This window comes from Pinus tabuliformis, chromosome 7 (assembly GCF_031772625.1).
Source record: "Pinus tabuliformis cultivar Carrire ecotype Pingquan chromosome 7, CPIR1, whole genome shotgun sequence".
Taxonomy (NCBI): Eukaryota; Viridiplantae; Streptophyta; class Pinopsida; order Pinales; family Pinaceae; genus Pinus; species Pinus tabuliformis.
In genome coordinates, this window is record NC_142293.1 from 131,331,428 (window position 1) to 131,347,435 (window position 16,008).

Sequence of the window (16,008 nt, forward strand, 5' to 3'; positions counted from 1 at the left end):
TTTTGACCATTCTTGCTCCTTTTCTTCTTCCTCTTCACAATCTATGTAGAATAATTTCTTCTCAGCACACTTATGACCTTTTGTGTATTTGCTATCACAATTGTAACAAAGCCCTTTTGCTCTTTTTTCTTCCAATTGTTGTGGTGTCAACCTTGTAGGTTGTGGAAGACTAGGGGCAACAACACTTCCGTCTTTATAGTTGTGAGTGGTATGCTTCCTAGTTGCCATAATTTTGCTTTCCATTTTTCTTGCTAACCTGAATGCCTTCTCTAATGAATCAGGTTCCCAAAGGCGGACATCATGTTGGATATTATCCTTTAAAGACCCTATGAACACATCAATCCTATGCTCCTCTGGAATATCTTTTACCCTTATGTTCAATTTTTGGAACTCCTCAATGTGCTCCATTATTGAACCCTTTTGTTTGAGACTTATCAATTGGCTAAAAAAAGTGTTGCTTTTTGTATCCTCATAATGTGCTATCAATTCTTCCGTAAAAATTGCCCAAGTGATAAATTGTTTACGAGAACAAAGCCATTGATACCATACAAACTGATTTGGTTCCAAATATACAGTTGCCATACGTACCTTTTGTGTGTTTTGCACATTATTGAGATCGAAGAATTGCTCCATCTGTAATATCCATGTGGCGGGATCCTTGCCATCAAACTTCCTCATATCGATTTTTGGAATATGGTGATTCTTCGATCCAACATTAGCGTCTATGGAATCATGATTAACATTTCTTTTGTTCTCATCATGAGTTTCCTTTAGTACCCTTTCACCATTAGTGACCATTTCTTGTAGCAACTTATTCATATTTATCTTCAATTCGTCCATGTCTGTCTTCAAATCTATCTTCAAATCATCCATCTTAGCTTCCACGTCAATCATCTTAGCTTCTACGCCTTTCTTTAAAAAATCCATCTTAGCTTCTACACCTTTCTTTAAACCATCCATCTTAGCTTCTACATCTTTCTTTAAACCATCCATCTTAGATTTTGTTCCTTTTTGTGCAAGGGACAGTTGTTGCACTTGGTCTTGTAATTTTGATATATCATGTTGCATTTCTTCCTCTTCTTCATGAGTCATGCTAGAGCTTTCAGGTTCCTTACTAGGTGTTTGCATTTTCTTTCCTCGGGGCATCAGTTACCGATAATAATGCTCTACTATGCCCTTTGAATTCCTTCAAAATAAATTTTCAAACCAAGCTTAAGCAAAAATTTAAGAAAATCTACACACCTTTTTTCACTTTGTAGGAGCTCGATATTGCCTCTGATGTATCTCTGTACTTTCCAATCATCTAGTTCTGAATTTTTAATCTGTAGTAGCCCTTTGTGTCCTCTTTCCAATGCCACAAGTCTGACTCAAATTGGATTCTCCAAGGAAGAGTTATGTGAAATCTCCCACAGTGACTTGCTTTTAGACTAGTTCAGTAGAGCGAACTTGTACGACGTGCCACGAGTCACTGTTTCAACCTTTGGATCTGAACCTCGTATACAAGAAACTACAGTCCATCCTCTTTCTGTACCTTCTTACGAAATTTCAATCCGATCCCCAGAGAGAAAGTTATGACGATTTTCCCCAGGTCACCTGTTTTGAATGTAATTCAGGAGTCTGCAAAAAGACCAACTTCCTCAGATCATATCTCCGCAAATATCACGTGAAAAGCTCTGAAATTTGGACCCAAGGTTCAGCGTGATTTCTTCTCAAATGGGTTTTTTTTGTGACTTTGAAACGTCACAGAAAAATAGTTATAGCGAAAATTCCACGATGACCTGTTTGGAGCAGCGAAACCCTAGAATCCAAAGCTCTGATACCAAATGTTATGAAACCAGCTCAAGAAAAGATAGAAAAGATAGATCAACGCCTTAGAATTCAGCCTCTTTGAGGGGGCAACCTCCTTTACATTACATAAATGAACAATTCTTGGATGATACAAATGACAAAACCTCCTTTCTATATATAGGAGTCTATGGAGTCACAATATAATCCAGCCGACCTAACAATAATAATATAAAGCCAAAAAAATAACAATAGAGGGATTCTATGGGGCACATAAATAACAATATGGGGTAATAGGGGCACAACAATATAAATAATGGGTATAACTACAATAGTAATGGGGTAATCACTAGTATTATAGGGACCCAACAAAATATTTTGAGGGAAGGTGTGGCAATAACTGCCAGCAGTTATGAGAGGAGTGGAAAATAGTACTAGAACTTCTTAAACATATGGGAAATGTATCTCTGAGAATGCTTCTAGATTCTGACTAGAAGACATGTATATATCCAACATGGGAAGATTTGATAGGAAACCAATAACTGGAGAAACCCAAGGCAGACAACATTATCAGAGGGGTGGTGAAAGGAAAACATTCTCTCATGGCAAGAGAAAAGACTCTCACAAGAGAAGTTGTTCTTTGGGGAGAAAGAATGACACTTACTCATGGGAGAGAAAAAAATCATGGAGGATGTGATGAGAGAAAGTGTGAAACACAAAGGAAAGATAGAGAACAAAAGGCATATTCTTTCTTTGGGAGATAAGAAGAGAGGTGAGAGGAGGCTCTTTTATGAATGAGAAGTAAAACCTTATGGATGATTCGTATTTGTCTGATTTAATTGGATGAGGGAGAGTGGCCTTTATGACTTCACCCTATACTGCTGAGAAAAAAATCCTTCATGGATTCTTGGTCTGGCTTGGGGGTGGCCAACTGCAAGAAGGAAAGTAATCCAACTGAACCTACGGTGGGGTCGACCATGGATTTCCCTTTATCAATTGCAAGTTGTATTTTATCAAATAAAATAAGTGTCCCTTAGGGACCTTAATTCTATAATGTAGTATTGAGAAAATAAATAGAATATATGTTGTTGAAATACTTCTATGAGTTTTCTTAATGAATTCCTATCACAACTTGTGTGTTGCTTGTTTATGTTATGAATTGGTAAATTTATAATGATGCCTAGATGAAAGGGTAGATTTGATTTTAAGGACTATTTTAGGTTTATAATGTTAATATTCTTACTTGTGAACCTATATGGGATCTTACGACAAGATTGAAGGGGATATCATAGATATACCTATATACCTAGTTGTTGGTTATGTACCTAGGTATTACATACATTTGACCAGATAGGAAATGTGGATGAGTATATATGAGAAGCTAACACCTCCATCTCATAGATAAGATTGATGACTAGTTGGGTGTGAGGAGCTCCCTATAAGTTTGAATTAGTAAGTTGGTTATCTTTAGATAGGACAAAGGATCTCTATGTTGCTATGAGGATTAGAATTTCCTGTTGATGGTGGGACCCAAAAGAAAGAGAAGACACCTTGATTAAAAAGGTATACTCCAGTGGATAGATTCTTCTTAGAACATATAATGATTAGTTTTGAAGAGTTCTCTAAAGAACTCTTGAGTTGGTGGAAAATCTAAAGAAGAGTTTAAGTGTCCTGGGAGTGAATAAGTTTTTTCTTTTCCATGCCAAAAGGAGCACTTAGTAGCTTGGATGTATAACTATTTGGAATGCTAACCCATGGGGAAGTTTTCCTTGGAAGGAATGAGAGTCTTGGAGACCTCTGTGCCTTCAGGAGTTTTATTAGGTGTTAGAGAAACAAGGTGGCACATTGAGTTATTTATTGGCCTGTCGATATATCGAAAACTTGCAAGGATATTTAGATATGGATAATCCCTGATACATGATATATTGTATCAAGATATCAATGTATTGGGCATGCCAAAATAATGGCCAATCAAAAAACGGAAGTATCATTGTTTTCAGGATGTCACCATATCAGCATACCAGCCACCAATATCTTGGCGCATTAGAACATTAAAGGTCGGAAAGTGCATGGCTTGTAAAAATCCCAATATGTTGAGGCTCTGGTAATGACAAATAGGTAGTGGACATTGACAAGTACAATAGTGATGTGTGGTCAAAGGAATACCATGTGCTAACCATGTGGCTCGTGTGGATGTTGATGTGGCACAGAAGGGATAAAAATTTAAATGTGCATTACTTTATGTTGAGAGCTCGAAATGAGATGGAATTTATATGTTTGGAAACATTTTGATGAGAAGAAGAAGATGGTGGTATCAAAATTGTAATTTGAGTTTAAGGAAGAAGAAGAGAATTTGATAACCCCATCTTCATAACAAGCCTTTAATGTTAGGTATAGTTACACCATGCATCCTTAATTAAGTTTTAAGGGGTTAGGTCTATTACAAAGTGGTGTCAAAGCTATGGTTCAAAAATTAGACTTTAGTGGGCCATAAATATACCACAAAAATAAAATTGGGAAGTTTTGGTATAGAGCGGTATTAGAGATGTGGTTCAAACATTGGAATTGAATGGGCTAGATGTACACTACATAAATAAAATTATAGGAAAGGTTTAGCACTTGAATTAAATGGGATCTTAAGGTATATAATTATCATAAATGAAATTAGAACTCTAATATGAAGTGGAGTCAAAGTTGAACTAAAACACTAGGCCTGGAGGGCTAGAAATGTACAACAAGGATGAAAGTAGAGATATGCTATAGGGTGGTATTAACTACAAAATAGTATTAGAGTGTCTTGTAGAGGTATCATTCTACTATAGTGTAATATAAGAAAATTTTCAACACTATACTTGGATGGGCCAAGAAGACATGTTATAAAAGATGGTATTCATTAGAATGCTAATTTCCAAGGTTGTGAAATAGGACAAGTGGGTGTATGAACCTAGTGAAAATAACAACCTAAAACTTGTATGGACAAAAATGAGTAAGTGAAGGTATGTGTGAAACAAGTAGGGCTAAGTGAAGGTGTGTGGGAGACAAGTGGGTGAAATAACTTGCATGAATAACAAAAAGGCCAAGTAAAAGTTAAATAACTAAGTAAAAATGGCTAAGTAATGAATCTAGGAGAAGGGGAAAGAGTAATTACACATAGAAATTGTTATCACAAAATCAAGCACTGGAAGGCTGCTGACCAGGTAGACTCTGTGTAACTGTTTCAGACCAATCTTTTGACTAAGGCTTAGCCTCCTTAGCCTGAGAGGGCTCTCTCAAAAGGTTATTGATTTTAATTATTGATGAGATGGCTAACTCTTGCAAAGTGAATTTAACAAATATGTTGGCTGGACAGACATTACAAAGACTTCCATTGGGCTTATGGAGTTAATCATCCTTTAGTAAACTATAACACTACTCATACATAGAAGTCAGGGCATGTGATGTTTAAATACTCAAAACACAACTCATAGAAACCTCAGCTTACAAATACACACAGGAAATCAGAGCAACAAAGTGAATTCTGAGTGATTGTGTATTTATACAACTGTAAAAACATTAAGGATAAAGCAAAACCACATATCTTGAGCATTGAAACACTGTATGAATCCTGAGAAGACAAGCAGCAAATTGTATTACTGAAACTGAGTTTTTACATAAGCCAAAACAATACTCTGTTTTCTCAAAAATCCAACCCTCATTACATAAAAGTTTCAACTATATATAGAAACATAACTTTAACTACTTTGAGCTTCCTCCTCCAGTCATGAGGGGAGCTCGATGACTGCCACTAATTACCCCTATCCACTATTGAACTAACTCATTAAATACAATAAGTGCTAAACTGGAATTTTAAAGAGTCCTAATTTAACTATAACTCTAATTCTATCCTCCTCGTAGAATGATTCTTTCTTGTTCTTTGACACCTGTCTCCTTTTAGCTTGGCCGAGATGGCTGAAAAAAGGATTCAATGTCCCATACTAGCTTTGGATGCTGAATGCTTTGATGGTTCAGTGATGTTAGGAGAAAACCCCTGTTTTTCCGGTTCCAGTCTTCCACCACTTATTCGAAAATGCAGCAGCATGTCTCCATCTCTTTAATATCCCAAAAATGTAGAGCACCATCATGTTTCCAGATGTGTTGGAGGCTTCATTGATAGACAGGTGTGCAAGCCAAGTCTCCTCGTATGCAACTCCTTCCAAACCCTAATGACCAGTAATAAAGTGCCTTTATAATCAAAACTTTAACTTGAGCCAAAACATTTCACTTTTACAAAGGTACACCTGTCATCATTTGAATGGCTATGCTATCTTCATTTGGTCTCCTAAATGTCCCTCAGATGTTTCCTTTGAAAATTTCTGATCATCCTATCAAACTGTTTGTCTGCGTTAAAAAACAACACCTACAGCAGTTTCGTAGCGCGCTACGAAACTGCTGTGTAATTTCAAAAACACAGTCTTTCTTTCATTCAAACCGAACTCCTAATTGTTTGCATTGAAGCAGATACGTTTTCAGTGTGATTCTCACTAATGCAAGTAACAACAATGAGCCTGACATCTTTGTCTTGGTGCCTTAGAAACTCTGGCTTTACCAATGCACTCATGGATGGAATCACTGCATCCTGCATTATCTCAGAAGGTTACTGTTCCACCATAGATAAATAGTCCTCCACTTTCTGAAATTCCTGAAATGTACTTGAAACATTTAGCAGAGGAAACTGAAGTGGTTGTTAACAAATATCATAAATAATCTCATGGTTTGCCAACCATCCAAGTACACGGTACCAGTTTAAAAATATATTCCTTGGGCCCTGCTGATAGAGAACAGGGAACTGCAAACATACTTCAGATGAAACCTCTTACTCAAAAACCCCCAAAGATATGACTGGCAGTGATGTCAAAATAATATTGAAAAGCAGCATATACCAATCATCATATATGGGCTGTCCAATTCGAAAATCCTTCCCCTCAGGCTTTTCTGCATTATTAAATTTGCCTCCTTTGCAACTTTACATTTGCGAGATTCTGCAGCAGCCAAAGACATAGCCTCTTGTGCTTGCTTTGCTGTCTGTTGTAACTCTGCTTCTTGTTGTTTGCATCTGTGTGTCAAGTTCCCATATTTCCTGTCCTCGGAGGTAATTTCCCACATGTAGGTGCTATTGGCTTGCTGGGATCATCAATAACTAAGGGCTTTTCATCTGCTACCAGAAGTTTCCCTAACAAATCACACTCTTGGAACAGGTGATCAATAACAGTAGTACTGTTGCTTTCTAAGCATGAGCTTATGATACACTCCACATAATGATGCAGACTATTGTTGAAGGGGTACTTGAAAAAAAAGTTTGATAACTGTCTGAAGAGCACCCAAACGAACCAACTCCTGCCAAGAATCTTCACTCCCACTCTTCAACAAGACTGCAATGAATTCCACTATCTTTAAACGATGCATTCCGAAAGGAGGTCTTAATTCTCCATATGTGGTAGGCAGAACATTTGCATCAGAAGACACATTCAACAGCTCTAGCAGTTTACCAAGGTCGTGTAGCATGCCATCCACTGTCTCAGGATTTGGAGTTATAACTGGCTCAATGATATGATTTCCCCATGCTGAACCAGCTGCTCCCAATGCTGATCTTTTTGGGTCCAACAATGAAATGCATACGGACAACGAATGCACTAATGTAGATTTCGACTATGGGTTCTCTAAGGCATTACAAAAAAGTCGTTCCACAAAGCTTGGGCTGGAAAGCTTCAAGGCCAGTGCAGATGGAGCAAGATGAGTTATAGCACAAAGTGTTTCTGCTGCATTTTGATGTACTGCAGCACAATTCGTTGAGCTCAATGCATCTACAAGCATTTCTAGCAAGTTAGTATAAGCTAACCATTGCAAAGCATCAACATGATATGCATACATATGATTGTCAGCTCCAACTAGCCTGATCAATACCTCCATGATCGATGGAATACCAATCAAATTCACCAATTTAGCCAGTATCTCTTGATGTGCTTGAATATAACGAATGGTGGCTACCGTCTTCCTTAACAACAAGCAGATTACAACCTTGCTAAAGTATCCAACCAGCAAGGTTCTATAGAGTCGGTCAGATTCCAAGAAGGAAAACAGTAAATTCATTAACTCTTCCTCTTCAACCAGTGTCTTGAGAATAATGTCAATTTCACAAGAGAATATCTCACACGCTATAAATGGAAACCTGAAAGCTCGCTTACTTTCTGCACCATCTGGTGGCTCTTGTACAATGTAACATAGCATTTGTTGCATTTGTTCCTTGCCTCGAAGAAAATTAATAAGGCGATTGTTGATAGTCTTGCACTCTTGAATAATTTCCTCCTCGGCAAAGAGGTCTTCAACTGTACATGTTTCTTTGTCCAAAATTGAATCCACCGCTGAAGGGGGCGAGAAACCAGTCATCCGCCAAAACATTTTTCCCAACTTGCCTTCTTCTCTTGCTCTTCTTCAACTGTGGATCTGCCAATCCCCGGACGTATCACTGTATTTGGAATTGCGGGAATTGAGGGTCTCGGAGTAGCAGGTGGAACCCAGGAGAATGAACCCTCAACCCCTTTCCCAAAATAATAGGAACGAATGGCAAAGAAGAAAAGTTGGGCCTGGTGTAGGAGGAATTCCTGATCTCTGAAAACTGTAAGTCCTTCCTTTAAACTTAATTGAAACCAATCCCGGCATGTTACCCTATTACCAGTCCAGTTGTGGAAATACTCATGACCAATAACACCCAAGATAGCAGCATAGTCTGCATCCGTTGCAGTTTGTGGGGATGCCAAAACAAACCTTGAATTAAATATATTAAGGCTCTTGTTCTCCATCGTTCCTATGTTAAAATCAGGTACTACCACGATGTTGAATAGATCAAGGTCATATTCCAAACCAAAGACATCCTCATCCCATTTCATGGCCGCCTTAAGGGAATACATGGCATGAGCAGTCTTTGATATATCATCTGCAGGAGTCCAAATGCGAAGTGAAACTTGGCGTCCTTATCGTGTAATGAATGTATCATTTCTACTGACTACTTGGCCAGCAACCAAAGTAAATAGATAACACGGCTTCTTGAAAAGATTTTCCCAGACAGCATAGTGTCTGCCCTCCTTCAGATCCTCCTGCTCTATTAAATTTCCATTATAATAGAGGAGACTGACTGAGAAAGGGCCTTCAATGTCATCACAAAAGCTGCTTCCTGAGAATGATCCCCGTCAAAACATATGCAGACAAAGGCAACCTTGACTTCCATTCGACTTCATAATAATTAATATTACCGCTATCCCCTTTGATGCCAACAGAGCCTGCACGTGTCAAGACCGACATGTAAGACCTTACACATGCTATTCCCGTAAATTCTTGCAGAAAATATGACAGCTGGTGTGAGATGTGCTATGGATCAGCACGAATTCCCCATTTCGTAGCGCAGTTAGTGCAAAGTCGGTATTTTTCGCTACGAAATCACTAAAACAGGTTACGCTGCGAAACTGCTAAAGGATTTATGCGCTGCGAAAACACTTTGTCCTTAAGCTAGTCTGAGCAATTTTGGCAACAGAATTTTCAATGATAACAGAAATATTAATGAATTAGTCAAAAATCTAAAAATGGATGGGAAAATCAATATTAAAAATAATGTTGAGTCCTCAAAGTACTATTTTTTCACATTCGTTTCCTCGAATTCTAATTACTTTTCACTTATCTGTAACCTTGTATTAATGTCATCTTAATGTTTATATTTTTCAATGCATTTCTTTTAGTGTTTCAAGTGAGTTTATGATTAAATCTTAGAAATATAACATTTTTCACTTCTTGAAAGTTGGATGAGTTTGTCAGTGATTACAAGTGTAATTGGAGGTTCCAAAAAATGCATCTTTTCACCACCCAACCTCAAATGTGAATTTCATCCTCAACCATTATGTAACATCCCTTTTTATAATCCCCAAGTTTTGTCATTGTAATTAATTATGTGATTGATCCTTGTATAGGCATGTAAATGTAAATGAGAAAGAGACCCAAAATAATTGTAATTATAATTTAAATACCAACTAATGAAGAAATCAAGCCTCGATATGATGCAAACCATGCAAAGTCATGAGGAGGGAAGCCAGGAAAGGGTAATTGGTGGAATAGTAGTTGAAAATAGATTATTTGATGAGCCAAATGTTCCTAAGGCTTAATACTTTCAATCTTTCCCAAGAAAATATTTTGAGGGAAGGTGTGGCAATAACTGCCAGCAGTTATGAGAGGAGTGGACAATAGTACCAGAAATTCTCAAAAATATGGGAAATATATCTCTGAGAATGCTTCTAGATTCTAATTAGAAGATATGTATATATCCAACATGGGAAGATTTGATAGGAAACCAATAAAGGGAGAAACCCATGGCAGACAACATTATCGGAGGGGTGGTGAAAGGAAAACATTCTCTCATGGCAAGAGAAAAGACTCTCATAAGAGAAGTTGTTCTTGTGGGAGAAAGATTGACACTTACTCATGGGAGAGAAAAAAATCATGGAGTATGTGATGAGAGAAAGTATGAAACACAAAGGAAAGATAGAGAACAAAAGGCATATTCTTTCTTTGGGAGATAAGAAGAGAGGTGAGAGGAGGCTCTTTTATGAATGAAAAGTAAAACATTATGGATGATTCTTATTTGTCTGATTTAATTGGATGAGGGAGAGTGGCCTTTATGACTTCATCCTATACTGCTGAGAAAAAAATCCTTCATGGCTTCCTGCTCTGGCTTGGTGGTGGCCAACTGCAAGAAGGAAAGTAATCCAACTGAACCTATGGTGGGGTTGACCATGAATTTCCCTTTATCAATTGCAAGTTGTATTTTATCAAATAAAATAAGTGTCCCTCACGGACCTTAATTCTATAATGTAGTCTTGAGAAAATAAATAGAATATATGTTGTTGAAATACTTCTATGAGTTTTCTTCATGACTTCCTATCACAACTTGTGTGTTGCTTGTTTATGTTATGAATTGGTAAATTTATAATGATGCCTAGATGAGAGGGTAGTTTTGATTTTAAGGACTATTTTAGGTTTATAATGTTAATATTCTTACTTGTGAACCTATATGGGCTCTTACGACAGGATTGAAGGGGATATCATAGATATACCTATATACTTGGTTGTTGTTTATGTACCTAGGTATTACATACCTTTGACCAAATAGGAAATGTGGTTGAGTATATATGAGAAGCTAACACCTCCATCTCATAGATAAGATTGATGACTAGTTGGGTGTGAGGAGCTCCCTATATGTTTGAATTAGTAAGTTGGTTATCTTTAGATTGGACAAAGGATCTCTATGTTGCCATAAGGATTAGAATTTCCTATTGATGGTGGGACCCAAAAGAAAGAGAAGACACCTTGATAAGGTATACTCCAGTGGATAGATTCTTCTTAGAACAAATAATGATTAGTTTTGAAGATTTCTCTAAAGAACTCTTGAGTTGGTGGAAAGTTTGAAGAAGAGTTTAGGTGTCCTGGGAGTGAATATGTTTTTTCTTTTCCATGCCAAATGGATCACTTAGTAGCTTGTATGTATAACTATTTAGAATGCTAACCCATGGGAAAGTTTTCCTTGGAAGGAATGAGAGTCTTGGAGACCTCTGTGCCTTCAGGAGTTTTATTAGGTGTTAGAGAAACAAGGTGGCACATTGAGTTATATACTGGCATATTGATATATCGAGAACTTGCAAGAAATTTTAGATATGGAAAATCCCTGATACCTGGTATATTGTATCAAGATATCAATGTATTGGGAATTCCAACATAATGGCCTATCAACAAACTGAAGTATCATTGTTTTTAGGATGTCACCATATCAGCATACCCACCACCAATATCTTGTTGTATTAGAACACATTAAAGGTTGGAAAGTGCATGGCTTGTAAAAATCCCAATATGGCGAGGCTCTGGTAATGAAAAATAGGTAGTGGACATTGACCAGTACAATAGTGATGTGTGGTCAAAGGAATACCATGTGCTAACCATGTGGCTCGTGTGGATGTTGATGTGGCACCCAAGGGGTAAAAATTTAAATGTGCATTACTTTGTGTTGAGAGCTTGAAATGAGATGGAATTTATATGTTTGGTAATATTTTGATGAGAAGAAGAAGATGGTGGTATCAAAATTGTAATTTGAGTTTAAGGAAGAAGGAGAGAATTTGATAACCCCATCTTCATAACAAGCCTTTAATGTTAGGTCTAGTTACACCATGCATCCTTAATTAAGTTTTAAGGGGTTAGGTCTATTACAGAGTGGTGCCAGAGCTATGGTTCAAAAATTAGACTTTAGTGGGCCATAGATATACCACAAAAATAAAATTGGGAAGTTTTGGTATAGAGCGGTATTAGAGATGTGGTTCAAACATTGGAATTGAATGGGTTAGATGTACACCACATAAATAAAATTATAGGAAAGGTTGAGCACTTGAATTAAATGGGCTCTTAAGGTATATAATTATCATAAATGAAATTAGAACTCTAATATGAAGTGGATTCAAAGCTGAACTAAAACATCAGGCCTGGAGGGCTAAACATGTACAACAAGGATGAAAGTAGAGATATGCTATAGGGTGGTCTTAAATACAAAATAGTATTAGAGTGGCTTGTAGAGGTATCATTCTGCTATAGTGTAATATAAGCAAATTTTCAACACTATACTTGGATGGGCTAAGAAGACATGTTATAAAAGAAGGTATTCACTAGAATGCTAATTTCCAAGGTTGTGAAATAGGACATATTGATGATGTTGACTAGTTATTCTTTGGGTAGATCAATTAATGATAACTACATAAGCACATGGCCAAGCAATACAACCATGATTATGAGGGGGGATATCTAAACTTATTTCTTTCTATTTTAATAATTTATTAAATTCTAACAGTGATCTGATATGACCATATACTAAAAACTGATGTAGAAGTGATTAGCCATCTAAGAATTGAATGTTAACTGAAAGTGTGGAAATCGAGGAAAACTATTGGAGAAAAACACTTTACGACAGCTGATAAACCATAATTAAGATGCAAAACAGAAGTGTAAACAGTAAAAACACAGATATACCAGACAACAAGATTGATTACAGAGTTCATCCCTGATGGACTATGTCTTCGGGTCCGCTTTCAAGATGGCCGACCGTTTTTATTAGGAATGAGAAGAAGGTGTCGATTACACAGTGAATTAGGCAGACTGAACTTGCACACAGGAAATTATGACCCTTTTCATCAAATAGCCCTCTGAACTAGCTTTCCAACGCTACTGTCGGTTTCCAAATCCGACTCCCGATGCTCCCGAAACACTAAAAACAAAAGCGCCTCTATCCCTTTAGAACTTGCATACAAAAGCCAGAAACCACTCTCCTGTATTTCAATGGACAAATCCGCCTTTTAAAGTCCTGTGGATACATTGAAACCACTTTAGCTAGTTTGTAGATGCATTTTGTTGCTTCAGGATCGGTTAAAAGTTTGGTCTAGTGACAATTTTCCACCTTAGGGTTAATGTCATGGTCATGGAATTAATTTCATGCCAAAAATACATTTTAAAACCCAAAAATGACTTTCATCTTCCCCCCGAATCACTAGTGTTTAACAATCGGCACGCTGAATAGTCAGTTGCCATGTGACTAGGTCGCTGATTGCCACCTGTGCGGTTTCTTCTGACGGTCCCGGTTGACAGTTCCGGTAGCCTTGCGGTGACTGTGTAATGTGAACACGCTTTCCTTCAGCGGTTATGGCAATGGCGCAGTAACTTCTAGACTCCAACCTCGACGGTTACCCCTGGTTGCTCACATGTTAACTCCATCGTTCTGCTGCGGTTAGGGTGGTGGTCAACTAGCTGCGGTTAACTGCTAACCCCGGTGACTTTTCAATGTTGTTCACATGTCGAGACCTCCGACATGGTTTAGGCTAGCGGTTAGGGCTAACCCCCACAACCAACTCCTTTGCCCACTCACATGACACGGTCCCGTTGCGGTTAACTCTACGGTTAGGGGACTGCATATTTAATTTGTAATGTTTTTAATGTTTTACAAAGGCTGAGAGTTATATGGAAATACTTTTAATGTTAGGACTTTAGGTTGAATAGGTTTAGGATTTAGGATTTGTTTTGATCTTAGGAATAGTTTTGATACATGGCTTTAGAACTTAGGGAATGGTGTTTTAGCATAAGATTAGGGTTTTTAGAACTTAGACTTAGGGGAGCATAGGATTAATACATAGATTAGGATTTATTTTAAAAACCCATATGTACAATTCTGTCACAATGCGACATTCGTAAAATTTGTCACATAATGACAATAAACCCATGCCGATCATCGAAAAATGACAATATCGATCCTCTGCCATGACGACAACCCACACACATTGTTGACTCCAGCTATCTTTGCAACGACAACTTGGACGATGAATCTATGCCATTGACGACACTGATGTCGACACATCAAACCTACAAAGTCGAATGACAAAACATGTGTCGTCGACCAAACCTGGCAGAACTGTCAATGAACATAAGTCAACATCTAGGTACAACACCACATCAACTGAACACCATGAAAAACTACAAACAGTACCTGAACAACCTAATCATAACCAACACTGGCGATCTAAACGACACCCATGAACTGAGGCGATGACGACACTGAATACTGATGATAACACTTTGAACACTTGTGCAATTGGATCGACGGATCCTCTTGGATCATTCTTCTCCACTTGAAAGCTTTTGGAGCACAAAATTTTTACTAATCAATTAGTTGATGAGGGTAGAACTCCCTCTCTTTCCACCTTGACCTGACGATGTACCAATGCATTCGATCAATCACATGCACGTGATGACCCTGATGATGCTAACCATGATACCTTTTGATTCGGTGACCTATTTCTTCCGTCCACAGTATGAACAACTTGCGATTTTGCGCAAACAACCTGTTATCAACATGGAAATTGTATTCTTTCCACAAAGAATTATGAGTTAGTGATTCAAGAACATCTTTGAAAATAGTATTTGTGGAACTTCGTTCAATACATCTGATGGCTATTAACAATCTACTTTCTGGAATAACTGAAATATTCAAAGAGTCCTTTGATTTTTACTTCTTATCAATTACTTGACTTGATTTACTTTCCTGTTGACTGATTACTAAGTGAACTTGCTGCACATAACTCATCCAACTGTGATGTAAAGACTATTGCAACTTAGTTTGATTTTGAAAGTATCTAAGTAATTGTTGATTTACTTGAATCACTATTTCTTCGTCTATTAACTGATATTTCCATTGACTAACACTTTCACTTAATGCATTAGTTTTCAAATCATGATAAGGAAACTTTAGATCTGCTTTCGAAAATGCTTTGTCATGAAAACTTATAGACTTCCTCTCCACTTGAAAAGAGGCTTCATTACTTTTTAAAGCATGAAATGATGATGCAATACCAAAGAAATGTAACACTGACTTTCCCCAATATTGACATGCACCCCTGAAACTGAAAATAAACATACCATCTGAAACAAGTTTCTGCTTAGACTCACATGTACCATTCCCTGCAAAACACTTTTGATGATGATAACTTCTAGAATTCAGTTGAATTAATGAATTGAAATTCATTATGTCTTTAAGAATATGTACATAGGACATTAAATGTATCTCATGTTGCTTATCCTGTTCATGAATAAGATTTCTTGGAAAAGAATTAACCACCTTGACCAATTGATCTATAAACTGAATCTCGCATCTCGAACAATCATCCTTTTGTTGTTCCTTAATAAACATGAGTACATATTTAATTGAACTTATTAACTACTTAACTTGATTTGTAACAATCAAATCCAAGTTTGATTTGACTTTATGTGCCCTAACAATAAATTCAACCCCTTCTTTCTTTAGGTGATATTTATTTTCTCTTCTGAAAAACACTGCATCTCTATCATAAAGATAAGGACTTTCTAAGACCACTCCACATATGTCTACTGGGACCACATCTAACTCCACTACATCAATGTACTTAGTTGTAATTGCAAATTTTAACTGACACTACTTTGTGACATGTATCTGAGTTGATTTATTAATCCAACCTAATGGGTATGGTGTTGGATGATTCTGTGTTTCCAATCCCAATTGATTAACTATATGTTCAGATATTAAATTTGCTTGTGATACATTGTCAAACATTGTGTCAATCTTCATATGCTAAGAAGTTATCC

General features: G+C 37.2%; 1 pseudogene; it reads right to left on the bottom strand.

The window, feature by feature from the left end:
- Positions 1–6,884: 6,884 nt before the first annotated feature.
- Positions 6,885–8,258, bottom strand: LOC149246110 (uncharacterized; annotated as a pseudogene).
- Between the last annotated feature and the right edge of the window lie 7,750 nt (positions 8,259–16,008).